This window comes from Synchiropus splendidus, chromosome 1 (genome assembly GCF_027744825.2).
Source record: "Synchiropus splendidus isolate RoL2022-P1 chromosome 1, RoL_Sspl_1.0, whole genome shotgun sequence".
Lineage (NCBI taxonomy): Eukaryota > Metazoa > Chordata > Actinopteri > Syngnathiformes > Callionymidae > Synchiropus > Synchiropus splendidus.
In genome coordinates this window covers 32,279,891-32,306,570 of record NC_071334.1, presented here as the reverse complement: position 1 = coordinate 32,306,570, position 26,680 = coordinate 32,279,891, and the positions used below count along the sequence as shown (strand labels likewise).

Sequence of the window (26,680 nt, the reverse complement as noted above, 5' to 3'; positions counted from 1 at the left end):
TGCTTGTGTTTTTCTACATTGTTAAGGAAACAAATTATGCTGCAGTTGCGGAATGACATAAATTTCCCAATTCAGTGTGCAATGTGATTTGTCTGTGCAAAACTTTTTACTGATGCTTATCTTGAATTGCTTGACGTTGTTCATGATCTTGACTTATCAATTCTGAAAGCTTCGTAAAACTGATGTTTTATTTGATACTGAATGCTCATGGCCCGGTTGGATTTGCTTTGTGCTGAATAAAATGTGTTATGTAAAATGTTTTCTCGTGCTGAAAAAGTGAAAAGTTATCAGCTGAGCATGTTGTGGTTTGTTTCTTTCAAAGGAGAGAAATAGCGTGTGGCCCAGTTAGAAGGCGTTGCGATGATGCATTAACACTCATTTTGGAGTATGCTGAGAGAGTGTTTTTAAGGCCCAACAAGAGCGTGGGCGTTATGGCGCATAGATGGCTGCAGAGATTATTAACGGTTTACAATCTAGAATTTCAATAGGCGTGTTTCCGACACTCTTCTCCTCTTTTAAACAATACAGTGCATGACATTTTAGTATATTGCCCGCAAGGGATGGGCAGTATGGGTAAGAAAAATTAACATGATCATTCTGGCGATTATGATAAACATTGCAACAAGTAACTGTGTGCATTTGTTTGACTTACAACACTCTGTCTTGAAAACCCAAATGTTTAATGATGCAACTGACCAGCTACTAACATACAGATCTGTTCTCTGCATGACTGGAGTCTATCGCCTACATAATCACTTGTTTATATTTAAATATTATAATAAAATATGTTAAATATGTATACAGATGAGCAATTCAGTGTTTCAAATTTCTCTTAGATTCCTGTTTTAAATTGTGGCTGTGTGAGAGGACGAATGCTCCGAGATGTATGTGGCTAGCAAAAGACGTGGTAGAGATGTTGTGTCAATATTTCCAGGTAGATCAACATCTGATGTTGTGGTGGCATGACAGTATATTTGGAAAACTGCAGTCGAAGTGGGGTGTAGTTGCTGTGAGAAACCCTGCTGTGTTCGTATGAACCAAATCAGACAACCGTGTCAGAAAATGTATGTGGACCACTTGGACCAGTCAACACTGACTGAGAGTCTTACTCTCTAACTAATGTCATTATGTAGAGTTTCTTGTATTTAGCCAGCTGCTCTGTTTGTTTGGTGTTGCTTGTCACATGCATCGGAACTTGAGCGTGTTCCTTGCCATCTGGCCAATGCTGCAAGTGTTTGTGCTTATCAAATTTATTGTTAGATGTTAAATTCTCAGTGTGGGTATACTGTTCTGAGGTAAATCTTGTCCAATAAGTTATCACCCTATCCATCGTACAGCCCCTTGTGCAAATTTCAAGACAGCACCAGCAAATTAGCACATGCGCACGGTGCTTCTTGGTAATTCAGCCCCATGAAGTGAAGCAAGAGATTTGTCTTTCATTTTCTACCTTAATGTCACGCATGTAATGGGAACATGAAAATGTCAAAAAACGAACCTAGAGTTCCAGAATGCATAGTATAAAAGGCATTATGAAGGTTACTGGATTTGACTCCCATTCCCTGCAGCTGCAAAAACCTGTGGTGTTATCTCATAAAAAATGTTGTCTTGTTAAAACCACTGATTATAGTCTGTCTGGAGTCTATTAAGCCCAATTGAAGGCTATAACAACTACTTCCCAAAAACGTTCTGGCTTTTAATCGCAGGATTATGTTTCCGTTGAATGATTTGTTGAGGTTTATTTGCAACGCTGTGGCGTTAATGAGGCCTTGTTTTGAGGCTGGCTGTAAATGTGCCAGACATCATGCCCTTTTTCTGTGGAAATGCATGACGGTATAAGACAGTGTGTCACAAGTGAGAAAGTGTTCTGCCAGCTTGTCACCTTGGTTTCTGGTGTGATTCACAGCTAAATGTTACGTCGTCAAAGGGTGGGCCTTGAGGTGGAAATGGCTGTTGTTTATCTATTAAAAAGATCAAGAACATTGCTCAAGTAGTTTAATCTCGGTAAATACATTTGTAATGATACATCTTTGTTAAGTGTTGACTGAAATGTTGAAACTCTTGATTACTATATATTTGCCTCTTAAACAAATGGCATTGTTCAGGTACTTACATTTTTTTATTTTGCTGCATGGCCGAACATCAGCAATGTTCAAAATGTTCAATAGTTATAATAATAATTATTAAGTATATTTGGAAAGTTATTTGGAACGCCAGAGGTGCCAGAGGTTTTATTTAGGAATTACAAATGGCCTAGATTTTGGGAAGGGAGTAAATTCACTCATTTGATTTGTCTGCATCATGACGTCACAAGGTGTCGACCATAGTAAATTACATACATTGATGTTGATCAGATCTGTCCTCATCTCTTTAGCAATGGTGGTGATGATGATGTTGCCTGGGCATCATCACTGTGGCAGGGCCATGCCCACTTCTGCTGCTATTTGCAGTGCCTTTTGTCCCACAGCGTCTGCTGCTTCTGCACTAGTTTCATGTTTTTTTTCCCTTCCCTCTTTCACATCATAGCTACAGTATACACTGCTTGTGGACTGAACAGACTGACTGTCACTACGCTCTGTAGGAGTACAGCTTCTCTGTGCCACATTCTCATTGATCTTCATCACAGTGTGAACATTTCTCTTTAGCATCTCAGTTCGTCTGCGACGAAATCTGCTCTCCTGGTCTATGTTATGCTCCTAATACAAGACAACCACCCCCCTTGTCTTCATGACCAAAACGGCATGGGACGTTATTCGCGTTTTACTGTAAAAGGGATCCACCTGTGCGTCTGCCCCATTGAGATTGCAGGTGCGGTGATCAGCTGATTTCTGACTAGCTACAGCTTCGCCGGGAGATAAACGACTCAGATACGTGAACATGTTTAATTCAAGAAAATGCTCAATAAGTTAGGTATTAGGAAAATAATCTAATTGCGATTTTTTTTTTTTTTTTTTTTTTTTTTTTTTTTTTTTTTCTCTCAATATTGCAATTGCGATTAAATGTGTGATTATTTTTCAAGGTCCTCTTCTCATGTATTTTACAGCAAACACAACTAATAAATCAATCTGCATTATAATAAACCATATGTGATTCAGTGTATATATAATTGTTCTTCCTTATAGGCTGTTCTTATGTTAAGATAAAGGCAAATGAAGCATGAATTAAAATGAAAGATGGTTTATTTGTCTACTTCAGTTTCAACTGTAGACTTTCTAAACTGATAAATCACACAAACTAAAGTGCATATTACAACAATAATGCAAACCAATATGTGGCTTTACCACTCTAACACGTCCAACTCTTCATGTAAACGTAGACTGCACTTTTTAAGCACTGTCTGAACAGAAACGGCCCATAATTAGTAATAAAAAAAAGCTGATTGGACAATAGACGTCACGTGACTACCGGGAACGCGCATGGAGTAACAGGCACGTATTGCCGCCACTTCTATCAGTGCGCATCAGTTTTATTAACAGGTGCGAGAAGAGGTGCAAAAGGGTGCACACACATACGGATCGTGTTCTGATCATGAGTATGTGGAACTTGTGCACCCGTTTTGGCGGTGGTAGAAAACTTAGCAATGTGTCACAATTGCAGTTTCAAGAGCTCGTGTTTAGCCACTTGTATCTGCGCACTTAGAAAATGAAGGCGAAATTACTTTTCGTGTTTGTATGAATGTAAATCTTCTTTTTACATGCACGTGCCACGGGGTTTACGGATGCAAATGTACAGTTACGCGTATGTGCCTCTGACGCATGGATACGAGTCTTGTGTTACGGCTATGTGCCACTTTTGCACCCATTTTACCTTCATAGGCTAAAGCTGCAATTTACAGCTCAATGGCTAAAGCTCACCGTTGCACTGTGCCACCAACGTGAAAGTCACGTGACCAGTCAAATCGCAGCCTTACGGTTAGAAAATCACGTTTTATCATATTGGGATATAATCGCAAATGCAATTAATCGTTCAGCCCTATTAGGTATCCATCTGATGACATTAGTGATTACAGAGACTCTGATTTGGTCTGATTGTCTGTGCTATCCTGTACTTGTCAGGGTTTACATTATGCTGTCACTACTTCCTTCCATTATGGTGCAAAAGGATGTGTGTGAGGGGACACTGTATGTACTTCATACATACGAGCGGATGCATAAGTAAACCAGTATTCAGTATGCAGAAACAGAATCCAAGATATTTTATATCAGTATATACTGTACATGGATTGCCCAGCCTTAACTTGAAATGTTCAAAGTGAAATCTGTGGCAGTGGTGTCATGTTTGCTCAGGGAAAAATGCTGGCAAAAAATAAGCATCATTTAAAATGGTTATGATATTATGAAGTACTCGTATCTGCAATTGAATGTCAGTGAATTGTCAGTACTTGTACTCATACTTGGTCGGCAAATAAGGGTTATCGGGACATCCCCAACGTCAGGTATTGCTTAAACACTAATTTAATTTATATTCTATTCTTCTAATTTATAAATATGCACACACACACACACTCATTGAATCCCAAATCTGGCAACACACATGAGTAAGGTTCAGCTGATGTTGCTCATTGCAGCGTTAGCTAGAAACCTTTTTGTTTTAAACTTAAAGGTTTTGACACAAGTGTATGGCAAACACCCCCTAATTTAAAATAATACGATGGCGTATAGCTTCTTGTGTTAGCATTACACATTTGGTGTCAAGTTGCAATAAATCTGTCGTCATGAATATGAGCACTGGCTTCCCCTATGCTGTCCCACTTCTTCCTCTGTGCATTGTAAAATCAGATGTGAGTGACTCTGGAAAAATATGCATCTTCTTTGTCCTTAAAAAACACGTAACAGTGAGTCAGTGACTCCCAGTGCTGGCTGTGTTTTGTGTTTTATCCTCCCCATCCATGGAACCAATGACGATCCCAGATAAATAACCACGGCTCTATCATCACAGACTGTCTGCCTGTTTGCAGTCTAAGCTTGTTCTTTGCATGACTGTGATGTCATTAAACACGGCATGACGGCAGTGTTATCGGCTAGGGAAAGTAACGCTTGTGATGACATGTTTTTGTGATGTAGAGGTCTACAGAAAATCAACAGAAGCTCTCACGTATGTCTTTGAAAAAACTATTCCCTCATTGTGTTGAGGCTCCGAAATACAATGACACCCAACAGCATTTAGTGCTTAGCACCTCCGTTTTTCCCTTTTTTTTTCATGTGATTAGCTGTTTATGTCCTCCTCTTGGTCTCTCTATTCTCACTTGTCTTGGAACTCGTGAAGCTTACATGTGCTGTTTTGATCTAAAACAAGAGAGTTTTCTGTTGTGTGGCTGAAAGTGAACCAATGTCTGGCCTGTGTGTAGTTAGACAATGTGTTTTTGATATTGATACAACTGCTTACTGGAAGTCAGGAAAATGTGGTCACAAGTGATTAAACAATTATGATGCTGGGGCAGAATTTAAAATCATGGTCAAAGTAAAAAATATGTCCCCGTGAATTTCACAAAATATGAGCAACCATAATCAGATTGAGCAGCGCTCCAATTATGTCAGTCATCGATCGGTTATGCACTGGTTGCGTCAGGGGACTGGTTACTTCTTGCAGAGCCGCTGAACAGACCTGATTGTACGGGATGCTTTCACTCGTACTCTTCTTAAAAGCACAACTGACACGTTTTAAGATGTGGATCAAACTGAGTGCGAGCATCTAGAGTTTTGTTGGTAGCACACCTTCCTTGCAAAATGACTCTATAATGAATGCAGATATTTCACTGTTAATAAACACAATAATCATTTTGACATATTTGTAAATTTCACTATAGAGTGCCAGACAATACAGAGCAGGCTTGGTTAAAGGATGCCGAAAATCCTGCCAGAAAAGCCCTGTGGAAGTGAAGTTCCATAGCAATGGCTGCATGCACACCATTGTATATTGGTGCTACATATTTTACAAAAGGCCACTCAACTTTATAAAAATATTGGGTGAGTCCAGTATATTGGATCTAAAGCTTTTTTTTTATTTGAACAGGGCGTTGCATGGTGTTAACCTTTATTTTAAAGTCTGCATCATCAGATTTCCCAACTTCAGTTTAGAGAGGTTGTTTTTGTATGTGTATGCTTCCACTTAATCAAATAGTTCTCGGTGCAATGCCACCAATACCGGTTCACTTCTGAGGGATCATGTCTTGTAGATGTTCCCATTCTGTAACATGACGGAACGGGCTCTTTTCTCCATCAGAAAGAGTAGAAATAGATTGCTATATTTCCGTGGTTTGGCTGTGGTGCCCAATGACGCAGTCTTTGCCTCAGGGACTGGGCCGAGTGTGGGAAAAACAGAGGAGAAGAAAGGCGGGAGCTGATACCAGTGAAGTTGAGTGGGATTTTTTATGTTCTGGGAGGGGGCAAGGAGTCTCTGTGATGTCGGGATGTAGAGGCTCCACTCACATCTGCCGGCAGCAGTCAGTCAGGCCAGCTCTCGCATACTGATTCCCTTCCCACATTGCTCACTGGCCTGGGCCATGCTACAAGGGTTAACTCCCCTCTCCCAGTACTCTCCTTTTATTCCACTTTTTTTTAGCTTTGATGGTATTAAATAATCTTTACGTGTCAGAGTGCACGGCTCCCTGTGTTCATGTCAGGAGAGCCAGAGAGCAATTAGGTCAGAGCGCTGGTGTAACATGGTTACATCCCAGCCTTAAAGCTGCAGGGCACTGCTACTCTCTTTATATTCACCTCAATCCCTCACAGCTGGATTTTTAACAGAGGTTGAAGGCCAGTGGGGTTATCAAAGCACTTGGGGTAAGAAAAACTTTGTCTCTTTTGTGTAGTCTCATGATAGAAAGTCTCAAAGGACTGGTGATATTTTAGGTTAATTTGCCAGAGGAACCAGGACACTTTGATCTTCATTTTTCCCTAAATAGGTTAACCTAAAGACCCTCAAGAACTCATTTAAATCTCAGTCTCATTTAAAACTAGTCGTGCCAGGTGGTAAAAATGTATGTTTCTGAAGTTTCTAGCTCATGTATTTTAAAACTCTCTGCCTTACCTTCTTTTTAAAACGTCATATTGTTCAGATTTGGTAGTGCTGCCTTTTGTTGTCAATGTTGTCATTGATGCAGGGATACAGTAAGATACTGCACAATAATCCAGCAAAATGTTGATTGTGATTTTTTTTTATTTAAATTTGTTAGTATAGCACTTGTATTGTAATGTATGTTCCTACAACAAATATTAAAAACCCACACAAAAGTTAGTGTTTTTTCTCCTCATGCATAAATTTGACCTCAAATGCTCTGTGTTGTAATGCTGCTCCTCAAGTGTTGCCTGTTGAATAGTCTTTTCTGTTCTGGTACGTATCACAGTTTTTCAACAGTGCTGTCACACGATTTTTCACAGTCCTTTTTGTACCTTGGCTTTTTACGAAAAGCGCCTGCCCAGTCGGACAGTCCCGCTGTGTGACGACTGACATTTTCAGTGAAAGGGCCCTATTGTTAGGCTCTTAATCCCTCTCCACCCTCCTCTTCATAAAACAATGGTATCAATTGCTTCCACTGAGTACATCCACAACTCTGAGTCAGAGCTCGGGCCCGTTTGCTAGTCTGCTGGTCGACCTCTTCATTTCTGCTGATGGCTCTCCACTGAAGTGTGCGTTTGCATTAAGAGGGTAATATTGTCACTGGAGTGTGAGAACCTGCTCTTGATGCGAACTGCGCTGCCACCTTCTAAATGCACAAATGATGGCCTGTGTATATATTTATTTTCCTGAGTGCACCTTCGCTTCGACACACCTCCATCCTCTACTTTCCTAATGAATCATCTCCCTTCTATTTCCCTTCATTTTCCCGGGGTCACTGTCATTAACGTTGACTGATGACATATCCTTGCGCTGTTGCTGGAAATTGGATTGGCTGACTCCCCCGTCTGCAGCTTTACTTTTTCGCCATCACTTCTTCTCTGTTGGCTTCTTCTTAATCCTGTTGGTTTCTCTCTTCAGCTGAGAGATGAGATGTTAATATTCCTCTTAAAGCCACATTTTGCAGACAAGCTGCCAACTTAACCCTGCTGTTACTGCCATGAATCGGGTCATTGATGTCTCTCAACCAGTTGTCAGATTGGGCATCATGTCCCAGAGAGGGATGATGTCACTGCTGCTCTGACACTAGTCTCACACTTGAATGAGTACATTCAACAAATGCATTTGAAGAAAGTGACTACATTTGGGCGGTGCTATGATATTGCCATTGCTAGTCTGGCTAGTCTCTTTACCTTAAACCAATTAAGTCTACAGAGGAATATGGTTCAGAGTTCTCTCCTCCAACTTAATAGTATAGGACCCCCCTACCATGGGATTTAAGCCCCTGTGCTGGGGATCCAGTGTTTTCTGCTGCTTTTGTCTACATGAAGTGAAGTGTGACTTGTAATATCACCGGTCCCTCAGTGACTTCTGAGCAGGACTCCGCCTTTTCCGGTAGACTGTTAAGGAGGACGATGAAAGATGTACAATGTTCAATGCATGTTCAGTGACAGAAGGCGCACTTGTTTATCCACCACTGGCGCAAGTTGAGCGTAAATCATTATCTGTATATACTTCCTGATAATCATAGGTTTTCACTGTTGAACGCTGCATGACTGTCTAATTCTGTAAGGCTGACACTGAAAACAATACCAGTGTTGTATAGACTGAGGACTGCATCAATCAACTTAACAACCATTAGCACGGTTGCTAAGTTAGTCGTGGATCCTGACGGTGGTCAAAAGCATGACTCTATACTTCAGATACTTCACATCTATCATTTTTGTGATACGAAGAAAAAAAATCTGTGGAATATTTCATTTTATTCAGAAACTTGCAAGTTAAATCACAAAACCTGCTGAAGGAAGCGTGTTTGACGATAGCAGCTTCATGACTGCGACGGCATTAAACTATCGCTCACACGCTGACTCTGTACCTCCAAAGTTAATCTAATACGCAACTCTGCTGTCTGCAGAGTTGCGTATAACAGTCTGAAACAGCTCCTCACTATCTGTCAGCTTCGATTGCGCTTCCTCTAAGAGTAATAGGAACCGGAAGGATTGAAGTGGTCACGACGCCACACCGTCACAGAGGTGAAGTACTCATATTTCGATTTTCACTGCATGTAAACCGGGAGAATATGACACAATCAGACTGTGCAGCTTAGGCAAGCTATTGCCTTAGTCGGGCTTTGCTCTGCGTGAAACCACAATCACTTTCTAAACAGAAGGTCAAGCTCTCACGCTGACACAGGCAGAGCTGTGAGCAGTCACTTCAGTTTTTTGGGACTCATTTTGTGAAGTGGGTGACGGCGTTCCTCTCCATAAAGGCCTACCTAGTCTCTGCCATCATAGGGATTTTAATTGGCAAATAAAAATAGCTACTTCATGTCTCAATTGTTCGGTGCAGTTGGTGGGATGCAGTGTGGTGTTTGCAGTGCATCAGAACAGCATGACAGCTAAAGAGACAGGCTTTCTGCAAAATATTTGTTTCATGCAGGTTATCATGTTTTTATAATCCTAGGAATATAAATCATAATCGTGTTTAAAGTTCAATTAACATATTTTTTGGCTGGATTCCTATTTATCGCATAATCCTTTTTCATGTAGTTTTTAACCTGGAGAAGAATACTTCTACCTTTTTTGAAACCAAACATTTACTCTGCAACCCACCTCTAATTACCACACTTGACAGACCCTGCTGAGTGTTTTCAGCTGCCTTGAGAACATAACTTTTGACCTGTGTGCCCAGTTATAGAGCGCAACACAACACCGTCTAAAGCATCTTAACAGTGATTTTAGTGGAACAAATCCTGTCTATTGTGCTCCCCAGTGCCAGGATTTGGCAGTTGGCAGTGAATAACCCAGCTGCTAGCGGCTGCAGCTGCTTTCACATTAGCTCTATTTGCAAGAGCAAATTTATCAGTGAGAGGAGAACAGCTCACAGGAGAGATAATGTTCCTGAACAAGAGATCATACCACTTTCGCTGCTGCTGCTACGACTAGCTGCTACAACTAGCACTCGATAAGTGTTGTAAGTTGTCTTTTTGGTGTCCGCCACTATCTTGGCCTGTAACCACCTGGTCTATAAGAACAGTGAGTCACTGAGCTTTTTCTGTCTCTATCGGCCGTCAACAAAATGCAGCCAGACTCCGTGAAGAGCTTTCACACCACATCAGTGTCATCCAAATGTTGCACCACCAAGCCTTTAGGTGAGTGGGTTCCTGTGTCTTTAGAAGGAATAGACTCAGATGACACAAAAAAGTCTTCAAGGTAATAATTTCACTGCTACTTTTGTGAATACTGTTATGTCTGCAGTGGCAGAGAGATGATTTTTTTTCATCTCTCTTTGACTAGTTACCTACTACCTTAACTACCAGTAGGCATATGAGGTGCACTGGTTGATGAACACACCAACGTGTCTAATTGTAGCGTTAAATATTTGACATTAAGTTAAGCAAAAAACTTCAATTCCTCACCTGACTCTCTGCCACTGAGGAAACTGTGTGTCGCATGTGCCAGTCGTCCTCAAAACGCACAGTATTGGCATGGAACAATCAAGACCGGTCAACAGCACAACTTGGAATGAAGCTAACCTGACCACAAACCCTCTCGTGCGTGGTCGCTGTTTCTCTCGTAGCAGTGCACTCTTTGTAAAATGGGCGATGGAATTGTTTCAGGTGACAGAACTAGTTTAGAGTGCTGCTCTGCTTTGCTGCACACCAGCAGTATGCTCTGCACTCATGTTCATACTCTCTCTTGTTTATGCACTTCATGAAGTCCATAACAAATCAATTTATCAAATCATTTAATGCAAGGTTGGAAATTAATACATATTACTGATTTGTCTTTTTTGAGTTCTTACCATGTTATGAAGTTGAAAAAAATATTTTTTTCCTTTTTAGTGACTCGTGTCTTGTATATAACTGTTGCAGTATAAGGGTTACTAAAGTTATTTATGCAATAGGACAACACAATAGCAGTGAAACAAAAAGTAGTTTGATTTCATGTCGGATATCGACCACCTAAGATTTTTTATGTCATGTATTTGAAACATTCCTTTCTGTTTGAAGAATAATCATTAACTTTTTTTCTAGGTTTCTACTTAAGAGAAATTACACTTCCTCATAAGGTGGGACCATGGCACAATCTATGTTGACAAATACTCAGTTTTTAACTTCATTTCACCCTAACACAGTTTCCATTTTTCTTATTTTTTTTTTTTCCACATCCCAGTAATAACTCAGTCAAATGGCTCATCAGGCAGCATATGGCTGTCATTTATGATCAACCGGCGCTGTAAAGAGGTGACTGGAATATGCAAATGTCAGCATGCTAATGGAATAGTAATGTAATGAAGTATGTTGTGTACAGCCAATAATGAGCTGCAGTCATTGAACGCTGATGACTCCTACTTTGCCCGCCTTCATTGTTTTGGCAGCTTTATTTTGTGTGCTCTGTGACACATATGCTTTTCATCCATGGCTCAATTTTACCACTGTAGCAATAAATGCAACATATATGATTGCAGCCATTGGAATAAAGTTGTATTGATAAATACATCAAGAAGCAGTCAGATGAATTTGAGGAACTAAATTGGGCAGAACTGAGACAGATGTGGTGCAGTAAATTAAACAAGAAATCGTCTCTGTTGGGTGACAGCACAATGGTGATTAGGGTTTCATGTGAGCTGCCCTACATTATTTATAGCGATGCTGTGGGCTGCCTGCAGTTGAATAGACCCACAGTCCATTGACTGGGCACATTAGGGGAGGCCGACTCGTCGTGAGAGGGGGTTAAAAATTGCTTTATATCCTCAGAGGAGGTCTATTTTCATCTAAATGAAGGTGAAAGCCCCAAGCGTGTTGTTTCCAGGCCCTACGTGTGTGAAATGTGTTGACTTGGTTCCAGGAGGCTTCGACACACCACCACTCGCCATGTTGCTGGGAGATTTCTGCTGTGCCACACATCTCTACACATCTACTTTGCCAAGTCAGTGCCAAGTTGGTCTCTTAGTTGCTCAAATATTGCCGGCTTTGGAGCTAAGCTTGGATCAATTTTTTAACTGTGCGTTTTTAAAATATTAAAGCGGTAAAAGAGAAGAAATGCGACAGTGCTTTCAAGCCCTGAAGTCATGCTGCCATCATGGCTCCAGGCACCAGTGTGTGAGTGTTACATCGAAATTCAAAGACCGTTGACTTAGGGGTGCACAATATGACAAAAAATATCATATCAAATATCATTTTAGACCAAAGAACAGATTTTTGCCAACATGTGCATAGAATGTAAACATTCCAAATGGTTAACACTCTGAGCATGCTCACAATATTTCATATGGCTTTTGATATACTTAAAACCTTCTATAACATCAGTGAAAACATTCATCGGCAGTCATTTTTAACCGGCTTTAAGTGCACTGAAGCACTAAATGGTTAACTGAAATGGTTGAAATAGAAAAGCAAATAAATACAAATAAATATCTTTGCGATGATCGCATGGTTTCATGCCATTTCACTAGGTTTTGGTTTGTTTACGTACAAGTAGATTAAGTATGGTTATTGATCACAAGTGAAATCAACAGTAATGAATCAGTTCTATTACTTGAATAGGCCCTGGGCCCATTTGTTCAGGGAGTTTTTTTTTCTTTTTTCAGAAATTCACAAAACAGTGTGTTAGATAATGATTTATATAAAAATGAAGGAAATAATCCTGGTGTTGTTTAACCTGGTCTGATATATTGTTTTGAGTCCACACTTTTGACACCTTTTTTCGCTGTTTTTGGTTGGTCATTTCTGCACATCTGTGGACCCAGCGGGGTTAATACTGTCGTCTGAAGTAGACACAAATTCCAAGTAGCGGCTGTGCTTTCAGCAAGTTTATGTCCGTGTTGCTGTCAGCTTGACATGTGAGCTGCCCACGTTGAAACCGTGACTAACATGTCCTGCACATGACGTCATGCCAAAAGACGCATCAGAAAAAAATGAATGTAAATATTTTGCTTCGATAAAATAAAAAATGAAATAGAAACACGTTGTGGTTAAGATATAGGTGTTACTAAGTAACCTGACCAACAAATGAACAAGTCATATTTTGTTATATATTTTGTTCCCTTTGTGCACAGAGTCTCATTTGAGTTGATATTATACTTTGATCAGACGTGGCAGGAACGGCCTTGTATTTAACTTCTATTATGAAACATTGACTTATATTGGCGGGCTGGGATTCATTAGTTGCAAGTTCATGTTACTATTGAAGTGACACCACACTTTTCCCCCAAAATAAGCCAGTTTTGCAAATATTCTGCGGTTTCTATTTCTGAAAGTGGTCAATGGTGGAGGTTTCAGTACTTTCTCTCAACAAGGACTTCTCAACCTAATATAGAGTTGCATTGCATTTTCAGAATCCACTAAATATGGTTTATGTATTAAATGTATTCAGACGCTGGTTTAGTTAATTTAATTTTTTAATTTAATTAATCTTCACTGTTTAATAAAACACATTCCATGAGGCCATAATAAAGTACAGCAATTTCCACACTATAAGCAGCAAGTTCTTTCACACGCTTTGTGGCTGAAACAACTACTGCAAATATATGGATTTTTACAAGAACTTAATGTCGCGTCTCTCAGCGTCTCTTTACGTTAAAGCACTCAATGCACTGTTTTTGCCCATGTCTATTCCCAGCACTTTCTGCTGTTGCTGTCCAACCTCCACAGCCTGTCTCAGCTGCAAGGCAGAGCTCATAAGTCAGTCTTGGTGCTGGTCCCGCAATTCAAAACTTTCTCAGAGGAGAGTGATTTTACGTGTCACTGGCATTTCTATGTAGACTGCAAACACCTTGTTGTTCTAGCATGCATGTAAATTTCCCTTCTGGTGGATTGTTTACAATATTGGCCAGTCTTTGTCCTTATGTCAAGCTCTTAAAGCTGAGTATGCATGTGTAAAATAGCGCCATAAAGGGACACTATTTGTCCAACTGAGTTATGTCACAAAAAGGTAGGATCTTTTGAAAGGTAATGTTGGGATGTCTATTGTCGAACCATAAACAAGTTTAACTTTCTTTATTTGTTATCTTTTGTTATGCCTGTGTGAAGTAGTTAAGTTAAGTAAAGTTACATGTATCATATAAGTAGATACCTGGTCACATTGATGACTTAGCTTTTGAGTTTTGCTGGAACACCGTTTCTTACTAAATAGAAACCCAATCCAGGTGCTCTTTACCTCAAAAATGTTGTTGATAACAATGTGTACTGTGATGGTACACCATAATCAAAAAAAATCTAAATCAAAATAAAAAAAAGACTTTGGAATGTTACATTTTGTCATTACTGCTCGTAATCATCACTCTTGATATGTCTGTCCCTTTATTTCCCGGTTGTACGATAAAAGCGTTCGGTTGTTATGATTTATGTGTTTCGCTTGATCAGCTTGTGGTGTTTTCACTGTTTTCTGCTCATTTAGTTGGAAACTGAAAGCAGATGTGCATCAGTGAAGCAGCGGATAAGTTGAATGGTGAATGAATGTTATCATTGTCGCTGATTGATTCATGCTGGGAAAGTTATTTGTCCATCTAAAATATTATGAGATGGCAGTTAAAGTTTGCTCCTTCTGACACTAAGTAGGTGGTCATAGGTGGTCTGTTTGTTTGGGTACGACATCATAACATTTTTTTCACTTCATTGCAATTAACACATTTTGGCTGCGAGTTCTGATACGAATGCGGAAGTTACAAGAAGAGCCAGTCAGTGTACTGGAGTGAGGACTTGCGAATATTTATCTCTAGGGGTACACAGCATGTACTACATAAAATATAAGCGGGTTGCAGTTAGGCTACAGTAGAGATTTGGTGGAGATTTGGTTCCTCCAACAGACTGCAGTAACGCAGGTTGACTTGTAGTATTGGCTTCTGACATCTTCCCCATCTTACTCATTCACTCTTTTTGCAACATTCTTTTATTTCATATTCCATTCCATCCTCCATTCCATTGCTGAAATCCTTAAAAGATTTGGGTTTATTTATCTGGTAGGAAAATGTGTATTTCACAAGTGACACTTGACTATTTTTTTGATATTTATTTTTTGTGTGCGTATATTTGTTGTTAGTTTACACATAGTCTTTGTGGAGAAACAGTCCTGATGTTGGCATTGTAAGCTTTTCTTAAGGGCAAGCTCTGGTGTGTCACTTATATTTGAAGCCATAAATAAATGCAACATTGTTGATCACTACTAATTGATTTCCTATGTCGCTGTGTGCACATCATCAATCTCTCCTCCCAGTAGCAAAGGTCTGTGGTAAAGTGACTCTTGTCTTGTGGGCAGTAGCCGTCCTTCAGGCCCAAATTATGAAAACAAACAATTCAAAAATAGAAGAAAATCTACCTTCTAAATCAAGAATCTTTCATAGTTTAGGTATTGAATGTCATTAACAGCATGTTTGTTTTTCATATTTTTTCAGGTAAGATGGAAATATTGTGAAAGTTTGAAAAAAAAAAAAAGCCCACAATAAAATTTAAGAATTTAAAATGTCCAACCAGTGACTGTCCTTTGAATCTGATGTGAAAATGCCTTGCTGAGGTTGACATGCTTGAAACAGACCTTAACCAGGTTCTGTTTTTTCAACACATTCTCACTCCCACTTCCACCGTCCGCAGTCCATTTTGACGCTGTCACATGGTATTATGCGTTTCAGTCACAGTGACTGAGATGTCAGTGTCAGGGAGAGTTGTATCATGTGCTATGTATACCGAGTGACGTCTAATGTAAAGTGGTGAAGAGAGCTTCCATTTGTCTTTCACATCCTAACCTCCCTCCCGGAAGAGGAAGACAGTTTCACTCCATTGAAACAGTTATGCATCTATATGCTAACGTAGAAGACAGACTACAACCTCAACAAACGTTAATATCTTATGCCATGAGTGGAAGAATGGGTTCTGTTTTTTGGAATATCCCCTTGTATTCATGTGAATTTTAGTTGATGAAACCAGTAAAGTATTTACTCTCGCATCCAAATCATGATTGCACAGCTATGTTGAAGTTCACATTATGTGGTGGCATCACTGATTCTCCACCCATTAAACGCAAAAACAATACCACTTGTTTGACTAATGTCCATTGCGTGCGTGTGTCTTAATTGTCGCTCGGCATAACAAATGTTTTGTTTGTTTCTCAAACTGCATCCACTTGTCCTGGGCACCACATCAATGCTGCGGGTCCGTGTTTCCTCCGAGAACAATTGTTGGACCAACCCCTGGGATTTGGTGTTTACTGATAGATTTGTGCCAAATCTGAAGTCTGATTCTCAATTGCTTCTTTGTCTTTTTGTCAAATGAGTTGCCACAGTCGCAGTACTGCTCCAACTCAATTTGCTGTTCCACAGCCACCTCCAGGGCTTTTTCAGAAGTGGCAGCAAAAAGCTGTCCACGGACTGAACCTCAGACTTATTTTTGTTTTATGTTTTTCCAATCAAATAACTATTATTGTTTCTCAGCCGCATCTAAGGACAAGGTTATAAATTGACTCAAGCTTTAAACTCTGATCTGACCCTGGCATTGCTTATTAAATCATCTAAGTGATGTAATGTTTCACAGCGGTAGCTGCTGTGTGCCAGCATGCCCGGCTTCTCCACACAGGAATTCCAATATTTGTCTTTGTCATAAACACAGGGCATCTGGCCGCCAGTATCGTGGTCAGCTCTCATTCCTGCTTGGACCACCACCTTCCTATAATTCACCTGTATTTGATACACTTTTTAGTGGGATTAATACATCTCAATTCTGAAATTAGGAAATAAAAAAACCAAACATGTTTCCTCTTGTTTGCTGTCTTTGCTGATGAGTAGAAAACTGTTGAAAATAACTCCTCCTTCGTCTTTTGATAGTTTTTATAGTGCTAGGTTTCTATAACAAGAGGGCATCCAAGTAGGGCACAGATTGATTTTTGGCACCGATATGACGCACTCATGATCAGCTGATCGAATGTCAAATACAAAACTTTTTTTTTTCTAAAGATGCTATTTTCATTTATGCATGATGAGTCATGCCATTACTCTTTGAAACAACATGTGCACCCACAGAGTCAGCCTCAGCAAAACGCAGACTTCCGTGCTACCAAGAGGCTAACTAACAGAAAGTTTACCGGAGCTTTTAGCAGCTAATATCACACCTGGAGCCCAGATATTAATTCTCAGGACATGTAGTCGATGAAAAGGGGAACAGACAGTCAGGTTATAAGACATCATTCTGGTATTTAACAAGTGAGGCTTACATTGTGGGCTTGATCTGTACATTTATTTCATATTAAATACTTTTGTATGGTATTTATTTTTACTTTAAAAAAGTAAAATAAATACTATTAGTACCGAGTATTATTGATATCTTGTTGGTTCATCTAATTAATAATAATAACAATAAAATACTTTAAAGAAATATTTTTCTGTGTAATTGAATAATGGGAAAAAAAGAAAAATACATGGCCAAAATCGGTGTTGGCTTGTTGGAACTTTCAGAAAATCAGCCACCCCTACATCCAAGATGAAAACAAGATGCAATCCAAACAATATAAGCGTTAATGCTGTTTTATTTCCATTTATCCAATCAAAAGGTGGCGCTCATGATACAGGAGGACACTGTGTGGGACCCATGATAGACTCACACAATGGAATGAACATGATCATGCTAGGTCAAAGTAGCAAGCAGAAACACACTTTGTTGCCTTTTTGTTGGTGTTTTGAGAAGTTGGGGAAAAACACACAATGGGTTGTATGTGGACTGTGGGTTTTGTGCTATAATATGTGACATACAAATAAGTAAATGTTGCATGAAAGCTCATTTTGTGTAATATGCCTAACGGATCTAAAAAACAAGCTTTATTTAATAAACAGGTAGCATTCATGGCTTCTTTTTGGGATCCCTGAGTTGCCAATCGCAAATCTCTCTCTCCTTATCCTCGCTTTAGAGTTCATCATGAATCTGAATGAATCATACTGTGCAACTAAATTGCACACTATAATGTGTTACTGTTAAACAAAAAGTAATCTTCTTCACATTGGCGGATCAAGCTCCTATTTTAGTGCCACTATCGCTTCAGCTGACAGTGGGAATTAGTTCCAAATAACAGAAAGTGTGGAAGAACAGTCAAGGGCTTATGAGGTTGACTGGAGGACTTGTGGGAATTTGGGTATTCTCAGAGACGCAAAGCTGCGAAAAAAAAGAGATTGTGGAGTGGCAGTGAATGCCTTTGCATGAGAGTTTTAATTTGCATATAGTGCTTCAGAAAAAAAGAAGACTTGTGCAGAAGGTAGTTGTTAAAATTCTTCAAATCTTTTAGGATTTCTTTTTTTGTCACTGACTTCGCCACTGTGTGTTTCATGTGTCTTTTCACAGAAATTACCAAGTGTGATAAAGTTTTTAGAAAAAGAGACAACACTGTTCAGACACAGAATTCCCTCTCCCCCTATTCCCCTATCCCCCCTTAAAATAAATCCTCCGTGATTGGAGCTGTTTTAGCCTGGAAGTAAATGTGTGTTTGTGACGGTCATCTCGGTTCTTGCTGACTGACTGCAAGTCAGCACTTACTTTATCAAGCGCCAAAACAATCAGTTCGAGACTTATTCTAATGCCACCAGGAGTCGTATAGTCCCGGCTGCTCCGTCTTCTGTGCATTCTCCTGTCGTGACATGTCATCAATGGAAAACAACAATCAATACCCACCAGTGGCAGTTGCATTTCAAACAAAGGGGGCAGCAGTATGAATTTAGTGTGACTGAATAGCCGTCGCCTTATTGATTCCCCTTCTCGGTCGACATTTGATCTTTTCCAAGGGCTCTTTTTTGCTTGTGACAGTGGAGGTTAAATGTGTGTTGGGAAACTTGCTGCTCAATTGAACTGGAAGTCTGAAAAACATAGGAAATTCATTTCTGCTTTTTTTCTTTAAGTATTGTGTTCAGAGCAATGTATGGGTGAGATTATGTAATCCATCAGTGTGTTAGCATAAAGGGGGGGAGGGGAATGGGTCTTCAGGGAGTTGCAATGTAATCGTCGCCCTGCTGATGACCATCGTCTAGCAACTTCCCAAGGCCAGGAATGTTTTGTGCGCCGATGACAGGTGGCTTGAAGAAGCTAATTGATGAATGATCAGGGTGATATATGAGCTCCCATGGCCAGCCCAAACATAAAGCCTTAAAGCTTTGGTGGCACTCTAAATCATTTCCAGCCAGGCCAGTAAACCACGAGCACGTCCCCGATTAGCATATGAAAGACCGAACTGGAGAAGGGACTGTCCACTGAGCTCTTTGGAGACCACCTATTGTCGACATCCTCATTCTGAATGAACAGGCTGCCGTTTTTATGCCCAATGAATAATAACGACAGAGATGGTTTTATAATAAGCGCTACTGGCAATAATGAATGATTTGCGTTGTCAAATATGTCACGGAAAATGTTGAAACTTGGGATGGGACTAAGAAACAAAATGCTGATTATCATTGTTCTACCTTTTCGCGATGCGGTTACCAATATATGTGTGTGTCAAATATTGATGCTTATAATTAAACTATCATCCATTCTGGTTTCCTATACATAGACCATGGCGATCAAGCGTAATTGCTCGGCCAACGCTGTAGTAGGTCTCAGGTGCCATCATGAGCAAGTGACAGCGACAGCGAAATAGGGTAGTATCAGGGCGAGTGCCGGTACTGACATCACTATTGGGACAGCCTTAGATTTGTTCATCTATTGCAGGGGTGGCCAACCAGTCAGAGGCTAAGAGCCACATTGTTTTACTTTGTTGCTGAAAAGAGCCACATCCTACAAATATGTAAGGACAGTGAATAACAGGTGAAACACATGCCATACGTTTAGTTTAGGGAATGACAAAGTTTGGTGAAGAGCCGCATGAAACTGGGAAAAGAGCCGCATGTGGCTCGGGAGCCACGGGTCGGCCAGGCCTGCTCTATTGGATCCAATATCCCCATATTTTTGCTCTGCTACTTTGACTGAATGGAGTCATCTGTAGTTCACAGATATTTAATGCACTTAGATTGCTGCTGTTAGTATTTGTTGTTGGAGAAATTTCGCCTTTTTAACCAGATTAGTCTATGAATCCTCTAATTAGTGAGAGATGGTTAGTTGCAGTGCTATATGTGAATGTTTTCTCGATTGATGTATCCATATGTCTGTCTTGTCCTACCTCATCTACATGTTCCACTCCATGCATTTCTATCCTATTCTGCAGGGGTCCATTCGTGACCTAGCGCGTGGTTTTGTTTGGACAACTCAGAAGGGCAATGGCAGTCTGGAGCATTGACTGGCACTCAGTGTGAGTGTACCTGCAAATTGCCGTTAAAAGGGTTGTCAAGAAATCATCTTTTCGAATGAAGGGGCTTTCTTGCGCAGAGTGTGAACTGAAGAAGCTGGTTTTGTGTTGGACACTAGTTTGTTGTTTGTTGTTTTCCCTACATAACCATTTGGAAACAGTGCCTGTTGTCTGTTTGGTAGATAAGTAGGATTATTTTTTTTTTTTTACAGTCGCAATGGATGCATGGCTTTGCTTTAGACAGTGCTGTACCATTTTCTTTAAACATCAACCCTTGTCCCATGTGTCAAGGATGATGCTGGACTGTGGAGAGTCAGGTGATCCTGTTGCAGCTCTGCCTGGAACAGCACTCCTGGCCTTCAATGTGCAGAAAATTGGGTCCCATTTGAAAAGCAGATGGACTGGTTTGGCAAAATTCCAGCAGTGAGGCCCCCATTTTCTTTCTGCATTTGTGTGAGTGTCTACAGTGAGTTGCTTTCACCCATCAGCACGGATAAAGACGTGATTACCCTAGGCTACACCTGTCTGCTCCAATCAGCCTATAGATTTGCAGGCAAGAACACTCACACAACAGCGCATATGTGCACTGAAATGTTTTGCTTAAACTCTTTTTTTCTCTCTCTCTGAATTAGTCTGCTCATAGTTTAGTTAACCTGTGAAAACACACCACCAAGAAGACCTCCATGTCCACTAAAGTAAAGTTAGGCCAGCTGGTGCTGGTCTCATGCTGCCATGGGTCGCATGGGTCTGGCAGGTTACGTTGCATTGTCAAGTTCCGTTGTCTGGAGCTATTGTAATAGCTAGAGAGCCATACTCAGCGATTTATGACTGTTCAGTATAAAAACTATCATCTTTGGAAATATGAAAGATGTTACCTTGTGCTATTTTAGTTGGGTTGTAATAGTATAGACACCCTACTGTTCAGTAGCTGGTATTGAGATAACAGAAGAACAAAGGCAGTGTAATCTAACCCATTGTTTTCAATTTTTACCACAATATCAGATACAGTAGTCTAAATCTGTCTGATAAATTCCTATTAAATTAAAATAATTGGAAATATTAGTGGACTCATTCATTCATTTGTTATCGTTATCTGGATTTGCACCATTGCCAGCTCAATGCCACTAAAAGTGGAGACGCATATTTTAGTTGTTTTTTTTGGGAACAGTCTAATTGAAGTTTGTTGTTGGGTCTTTGTTGACATCAACTTCTGGTCTAAACAATATCCATGTACAACACATTGTTGTGTACGTTTAACACAAATTGATGAGGAAGAAAGATGTTTATTAATAACACTGTCTTTTGATTGTCCTCAGGAGTCTGTGATAACAAATTACTGCGAAATTCATTTCCTGCTTGTAAATTGGCACCAAGGTCATCTCGAGCCGTAGGGAGGGGAATTTCTTTAATAACGCTCTGCTGAGGAGCCATCGTTGCTGCAAGGCAAACTATGTCTTTATGAAACTTAGAAGCAATATTAATGTCAGAGATAAACTTCAATATAAACATGCAAGTCCAGGCCTGGATAAGGCTCCAGGGTATCTTTGAGCACACTGGCTAGCTAGTTCGAATAAGACAAGCGAAAAAAATGTCCGGCACAAAAAAGTCTCATTCATGAATTTATCTGTTCTGAGCATATCTGTTCCTAGGTCACAGGCTTTATACTTCCATTAGGAATATATATTTCATTCTTTCTTCACCCACTTAAGAAAGCTCCTTTTTAGGGATTTCTAAGTAGGCTGAGGTGTGGTTCTGGGTCAACCCTGGGTCTCCACAGTGTGGCCATTAAAAGCCGGCCCTATTACTTCGCCTAGCTCAACCAGAAGAACTGTAGGTTCCCCGTAGGGCTGCTTCTCTTCAGATATGATAGCAATATTGCAGCCTTGAGTGTTCAATACAATATCAGCAGGTGTGATGCAGACGTGCTACGGCGTGTGTTCAGCGGCGACAGCATTGTCTCTTTGAGTCACTGCATGATTTGCTGATGACCAAGCAGGAGCAGTTCAACATCATTCAACTCTATATTAAAGCAAAACCTAGAATAGACGCAGAAAGAAAAAGAAGCCTCATGCGTCATAGTTTTGGGGCTGGGGTGCCCCCCAACAATGTGACCAGGACTGCGTTTACGTATTTCTTCATGTTCTGCTGTGCTTTGTTCGTATCTCCAATTTTATTTAAGTGATCGATAATTATATGTCTTCGTGGAACACTGTGGAAAATACCACCAACCTATGAGCCCAACTCTCGTAGACGGTAACTCTGCCGGTTCAGGGACCCAAGCAACTGCAAACCAGTGTTCCTGAAAGTCTTTCAGAAAGTAATACAAGTATGGGCGATTTATCGGAAATAAATTGGAATCGACATTCATAACTTCACACCCTCAAAATACTGTGTCGTTTCATTCAGTTTTCCCTCTCTTTCCCTGCCTGCTGCGCTCCTCACCTGGTTCGCCTTGATTATGTCTTTGAATGTGTCTCAAAAATACAAGATAAATATATGAGGCAAATCTTTAATCTAAACCCAAATCAAACGAGAACCTGAAGCAAATGTTTAATGAGGACTTGTTGAAGGAGCCACGCTAATCGCGGTTTGCCACACTCTACTAAGACGGAGCTGCTCAGTATCACTGTGAGGGTGTAGATTATGGATTAGCACCATCGGTGTGATTGAGGATCATGGCCTTGCGGTGGAATTACTTTGGTATTGGTTATTAAATCCAGATTCAGATTTGTTTTCTTCTATTGAGTAAGTGGGTGAGTACCTGCGAACAACTGCTCACACTCCACCCATGATAGTTCTGGCAAAACCAAGCGTACAGTATGTCACTGTTCATGCTGTGCCAAGCTCCAGACAGAGAGACTGAGCGTTGAGGTATTAAAGTTTTATCATCAGAGGAGTAACTTCTTCATCAAGGGTTCTCTCAAATTAAATAAATTTAAAAAATGAGAAGTGAAATGACAGCTAACTATATCAGAACCACCTGATGGATCATCAACTTCTTGATGATGCTTCATCCTGATTTCTACAATCTATAAACTAGAGTTAGGTGAACTGTGGCACTTGAAGCTAGTGAAGATCACAAAAAACTCAAGGTACTTTTGAAGGTGTTTAAAATGTTTGGCAATTGTCAATGTGTTTTATGATTTAGTATTGAGAAAAAAAAAAATCTCACCTCAATAAATGTAAGATTGTTTTCTTTCTTTTTTAATTTGTAAAAACATTGTAGTTGTTTACATAAAAAAAATGAAAATAAGCGGTAAGGGTAATAAAAAAAGAGCAATCCCAATAAGATGGAGAAAACTGTAATGTGGGAAAAAAATAAAATTAATACAGCTAACATTAATTTATGAAAAACTGTGCATTGATCAAATCCAAATCTAGATGCCTCAATTAATCATGATTGAATTTTCCCCTTAGCCATAGATAAATTGTACCGGTTAGTATTGCATCAATAAATTATGAATATCGCGATATACGTCATATAATGGTTATTATTTTATCAGAGAATGGTGGTGATTTGCTGAGCTCTGCATGCAGATATGGGATGGGTTGATTGGAAGTCACTACATCAACGCCGCCAAGTGTGTTATTGTATTTCTTCTTTAAGTTTGCTCCAAATATTAGACTTTTGTTTGTGATGGGCTTATGGCCAGAACATTCTCCATGTTGTACAGTATAGGCATTGTAAGAAACAATGAATGATGGGTACTGTTTCTGCAGTTGAATACTGACCATGCAGGCAACAGCATAGTAAAAGTTACAGCATGACACATTTGCCACGTGAACACAAAGACATCAAGGGCCATTGGCATTGGGGCTCTCCATAAGTTGTTTTCCTCTTAAACTGAAGCAAAAATAAAACTGCTCGTTGTGTCAAATGCCCAGAGATGTAAAACAAACCCACTGGCCACAGATTTAAATACCAATGGTTTTTCTTGAACATGTCTTTGGAAAACCCTCATCACAAGTCTGCTCTTTTATAATAGGTGGACAGATCACGTAGACGGTAGAATTGGAATGAGATGCTCAATGTTTTCTTGTCTGAGAGGAGGACAGACGTCCTTTTATTGCTTCTCACACATGCATTTTTTTGTTCAAATATGACTGACCATGATTGTTGTCGGCAGATCCTTATATGCGTAAAACTCATTAACACTGGGACCCTCTGCCATGTTATTTTCACTGTGTTCCATATTATTCCTGGGACATTTTCAATTGTCACAGAGAAACTCTTCAACAGGCTTCAACAGTTCTAAATGATTCTACATTTTAAAGCACATTTGTGTATTTTCGGTAGCACGCCTAACAGTTTGAGTTTGGCCTCAACTGTCTTTGTCTAGAGATGACTTTGCTTGTGTCTGTCCCTGTCTTTGCTATAAAGAAACTTCTGTGTTCCTATTTGTGCATCAGGGCGAGGGGATTTCTTGGCCGCCACCTGATTCACATTGCTGTAATTGAGTTGTAGCCATAAGCAATACTGTGCTTGCCTCTGCCCTAGGTAATTCGCACACCACAAAAGCACCGTTTTACTCCACTGTTCACATGATGTCTGGAGCACAAATGTAGCGAGGGAGTGAGAAAGTCCAATCTATTGGAAAAGGGCGGGGAGATTAGAGGGAGCATGAGAGTGAAGGAAAGGAAAAAGAGTGTAATAGTTTTCATGTAGTGAAGCACTTGTGTGCCAGAAAAGCAAGGGAGTCACTGAGTCTGCTGCACGTGGATAAGGACCACAAAGCCTCTGGTTTCAAATATCTTTCTTCTTCTTTCTCTCCCTCTCTCCTCAGAATTAAGGAGCTGCGATCGATTCAAGGGAAGATTTCCTTTGCCAAGAACAGGCAGATTGACGTATTTGGGGTAAGCCCGAATTTGTCACTCCTGTCATCTCTTGATAATTAGATGTCCCCGAATTGTTTACTAGTACCAGCACCGGCTCGCTTCCTGCATTGTTCCTCACTATTTGTCGACCAGTTTTTGGGTTGCATCATTTTACCTCTTGTCAAATTGCAAGTTGGTTAGCTGGTGCAATATTGTCGAACGTTTTGGCCTCAGAGCGTGCTTATCTAAAATTGTCACCACAGTGCTACGTTGTGGCACCTGCCACCTGTTCTGTCATCTGTTCATCTATTTTTGTTGTTTGCATTTTGTTAGTCATATCAACTTGTGATGTGAGGTCAGAGATTTCAATTATTTGAGCAACATCTACAACTGAAGGTTCATTCATTCGTTGTCTTCTTCTCCTTGCTCCCCGTTGGAGTTACAGTCGTCTGAAGCTTATCCTTGTCTCACACAGGGCGAGAGGTGGGGGACATCCACATGCATATAAAAAAATTGTGCCAGAAGCCCTGTGTCCTCCTTCAATCCTTTACATTATGTGTAGCCTTCCCCTCAGTGGTCTGGCCTGAACATATTATCCAGGTTCCATCTTTGCTGTCCAGAACATTTGTCACCACAATGGTCTTCTCCAGCATGAAGAACAGTAGGCAGTCAGAGATAAAACAGAAAAAGAAACATCCTTGCACTACATTCTTTTGTTTCCCCAACACGTTGCTCAACACTACTAATAAAAAAACTGAGTAACTCTGTGCAATACATCCTGAGTGATTGTGATGCTGGTGAAGGAGGTTTCATGAGGATCCATGTGGACCAAATGTTCATTTGGCTTTGGGTGTAGAATGTGTTGGAGAACGGATGCAGAGATGCTCCCTGTCAGAAGCTGCTTCAGGTAACATTGGTGCTAACTGGTGTGGCCGGATTTCTCTAAACTGACAACTTCTGAGCAATATTTATTCTTTCTAAAAAGCAATCGAATCTATTCATGTCTCAGTTGATCCTTTAACCCATGTGTTCACTAAATCTGATCCTAGTTTGACAATATGTCTGAAGACTCTCATCAGGACAAATTTGCAGCCTGATTTAATAAATGCACTAAATCAGAATCTCTGTCATTACTAACATCATTGGGTGTTTGCTGTGCTAAAAATAATGTCGAACTTTAGTGTAGAACTGCAATACCGAACCGTCTTCCTTCTGTGATATTGAATCGATGTCATCCGTGCCTTTAAGTTTGGATTTCAGGTTTTCTGGTGTTTCTAATACGTTTTATGTCAGCTGTATCCCAGATGGTAAAACTATTCATTTAAGTTCCTGTATGTAAAGGCAGCCATGTTTCAAGCCAAATAACTCTGATCCAGATCAGATACAAAAGGTTATTGCAGTGAGACTCAAATGTCTGTGTTTACCCCAATACCAGTTGATGTTTTCATGTGTGTTTATTGAGCAAGCGCAAAAATACTCTGTGGCATTTAGTCAATAGCCTCTTTTTACAATGACCCTCCTTCTTCAGATGGAGGGCGTGCTTTTGACCATGAACACAGATT

At 40.1% G+C, this 26,680-nt stretch overlaps 1 protein-coding gene across 4 annotated transcripts in view; it reads left to right on the top strand.

The window, feature by feature from the left end:
* raraa (retinoic acid receptor, alpha a) overlaps positions 1–26,680 on the top strand; it is a 170,557-nt gene that overhangs the window by 844 nt on the left and 143,033 nt on the right. For 2 of the 4 annotated variants that reach the window (XM_053854139.1, XM_053854137.1), the window contains exon 2: positions 25,088–25,157. The exons of the other annotated variants lie outside the window; for them this stretch is intronic. The gene's annotated coding sequence lies outside the window, so the exon portion shown is untranslated. The remainder of the gene's footprint in view (positions 1–25,087; positions 25,158–26,680) is intronic. 4 annotated transcript variants of the gene reach the window in all.